Source organism: Octopus bimaculoides, chromosome 4 (genome assembly GCF_001194135.2).
Source record: "Octopus bimaculoides isolate UCB-OBI-ISO-001 chromosome 4, ASM119413v2, whole genome shotgun sequence".
NCBI lineage: Eukaryota > Metazoa > Mollusca > Cephalopoda > Octopoda > Octopodidae > Octopus > Octopus bimaculoides.
In genome coordinates, this window is record NC_068984.1 from 18,301,820 (window position 1) to 18,304,765 (window position 2,946).

The 2,946-nt window shown below is 30.5% G+C and overlaps 2 protein-coding genes across 2 annotated transcripts in view; one reads left to right on the plus strand and one right to left on the minus strand.

The window, feature by feature from the left end:
* Positions 1-2,775, minus strand: part of LOC106874696 (uncharacterized) — a 21,122-nt gene extending 18,347 nt beyond the window's left edge. Inside the window, exon 1 of the mRNA XM_014922505.2 lies at positions 2,075-2,775. The gene's annotated coding sequence lies outside the window, so the exon portion shown is untranslated. The remainder of the gene's footprint in view (positions 1-2,074) is intronic.
* LOC106881370 (kinesin-like protein KIF13A) overlaps positions 1-2,946 on the plus strand; it is a 696,895-nt gene that overhangs the window by 382,129 nt on the left and 311,820 nt on the right. The gene's annotated exons all lie outside the window — the stretch shown is intronic.

The following is a 2,946-nucleotide window of genomic DNA, read 5'->3' on the forward strand; positions in this document are numbered from 1 at the left end:
GATCTTATATATATATATATATACATACATACATACATACATACATATGTGCATGTGTGCGCACACACACACATCGTACACATATACATATACAAGTAATGCATAGGATGATGCAGTGGATTAAAGACTATGCATATTGCCGGACAAGATGCCTTGTGGCATTTTACCAAACTTCCTTATATCCCCAGTTTCTTGGTTCATCTCTCAGTGGAGTTGACATCAATTATGCATTCTTCTGGGGTGGATAAATTATTATTAAAGTACAGTCAATTCTGTTCTCCCTCTATTTGTCAGGTAGTGTGCCTATACATACATATATACATACATGCATACAGACATATATTTTTTTTTTAAATGAATGAAAATGACTTTTTGTGCACTTTAATGATTTTGTAAACATCTAATCATTAAAGTGGCAAAAATGATCAGAAAAGTCATTCTTTTTTTTTTCAATATTTAATACCATAGCAAGGACTGTTTTAATTTTACTATATGTATATATATATATATATATATATATATATATATATATATATATATATATATATATATATATATATATATATATATATACACATATATATATACATACATATATACACACGCGCATGTATATATACACACATGCACATATATATATTTAAAATGTTATATCTTTTAGTTGCACTTATGTATGTATTTGCATATATATGCGCATTCACACACACTCACACACTCACACAGACATATTCTCTCTCTCTCTCTCTAAAATACACACAAAAGTACAACTAAACTTTTTGATTCTTAGTAGTTGAAAGTACTGTTAAGAAATAAAAGATAAGTGAATATAAGTTTTTGTCTATGTGTATGTATGTGTTTGTTGGTGTGCGAGAGAGGCAAAATCATGAGTACACAAATCATATTTTTATGTATGTTGTGTGTGTGTGTGTGTGCGTGTGTGTGTGTGTATTAGATTTAAAGTATTGTGTGCACTTTCCTTACCAAAAGTAGGATTGTGTGTGTGTATTGATATCCATATTTTTATTCATGTATATATATAAATATAAAATTTATGCTTTATATGTTTTGATTATTAACACAAAATATGCTTTTTTCTTTTATACAATTATTTTTATTCATTTGTATGCATGTGAACGCATGTTATACATTCATACACATGTCAATACACAATTTTATTTAATAATTGTGTGTACATACCACATACACTCAATGTGTCGGCTTCAACTGAAATAACACACAACATATATATAAGCACATATATATATTCACACATTACATACAAACATATCCACCCACCCACACATGTTTGTGTGTAGGAGTGTAGATTTGTGTGTGTGCGTGTGCATGTGTGTGTGTGTGTGTGTTGTATGCTCAATAGAATAGAAATGATTTCAGCTGAAATTCTTTTTAATATTCCAAACTTTTTACGTTCCTTGTTTCCATCAGTTTTCATACTTATACACACACAGCTGTAATTCTCTTTAATGAAATGTACCTATGCACTTTTATGGGTGTGTGTGTGTACACAAAATTATAAGAAAGTATCTACACAAACATACATGAATATATATATATATGTGTGAGTGTGTGTGTGTATTTATATAGTCAAGTAGATATTGTGTCTATTGATGAAAATATTTATACATGCACAAAGAAATATTAGTGTCTGTGTAATTTAAGGTGTGTGTGTGTATGTTTCTGTGTATATATATATATACATGTGTGTGTGTGTGTATATGTCTTTATGTACATATATGTATATGTCTTTATGTACATGTGTACATGACATATATATACTCATGTGAGTGTATTTGTTTTTATGTATGAAAGGAAGAATGATTATATTATATATATATATATATATATATATATATATATATATATATATATATATATATTCATTCATTCATACATAAATATGTGTATTTAAGAAAGAAAGAGTTTTGTATGAAAAGATAAATGGTTAATAATTTTTTACCTTTTTGTTTTTTGTTTCATCTCTCTTTCAGTCTATGAGTATGTATGTATATATATATATATCTACTTGTAGTTATGTTTAGCACCAAAGACTTACCTTTGACAAGTGTAATATCCATTCTTGCCAATGCAGTGATGATGTCTTGTAATCCAAAAGTTGACTGATTTGGAATGTCTGTGTGGGTGGATAGTTGTAAACTAGTGAAAAATAGATAAAAACAAATATTTTTTCACACTTTTCTTTCCACCTTTATTTTAATACTTATCATCACCAATAAATAATATCGGTACGGAATATAGTTTCCACCTTTTTCTTCTTCTTCTTTGGACCCAACATTGTTTTTTGTTTTTCTCCTCTCACCTGTTTTTACCTTTCACAGGTAATGTTATTATGTGCTACTGAAGAAGAATAATCAAGTAGTGTTGTGTTTGCTCTTCATGTGCAGTCAGCAGCCTCCCCCACTCTGGCTTCCCTCCACTCTTCTTTCTCTTTGATTCTCTCACTCCTCTGCCTTCTCCATTCCTTCCCCCAGTTAGGTGACTGTTTATCTGTGTAAGCGTACGTGAGTGTGTGTCTGTGTGTAAGTGTAGTTCTCCCCCTCCACACTCACTGCTGTTCTGCCCATCATCTCTCCTACTAACACACTCAAGAAATGGCGGCAGCAGCAGTAGTAGTTTGTGTTGACTGCTAGCAGTCAAAACTTGCATTTTGACTACTAGATAGTGTCTATAATGCTTACTGTCTCTGTTCCCTTACTCTGTCTTTCTTCTTCTATCTCTCACCCTCTCTCTCATTCTCTCTCATTTTGTATTATTTCTTTAATTTCCCAAAATTTCTCTGTAATCACGCATACAAACACAAGTCAAACCTTTATATGCGCATACGTGTTCCCACGTGTATATTCTCTTTTAGATGCTCAAGTTATAAACGCTTGTTGCCATATATATATATATATATATATATATATA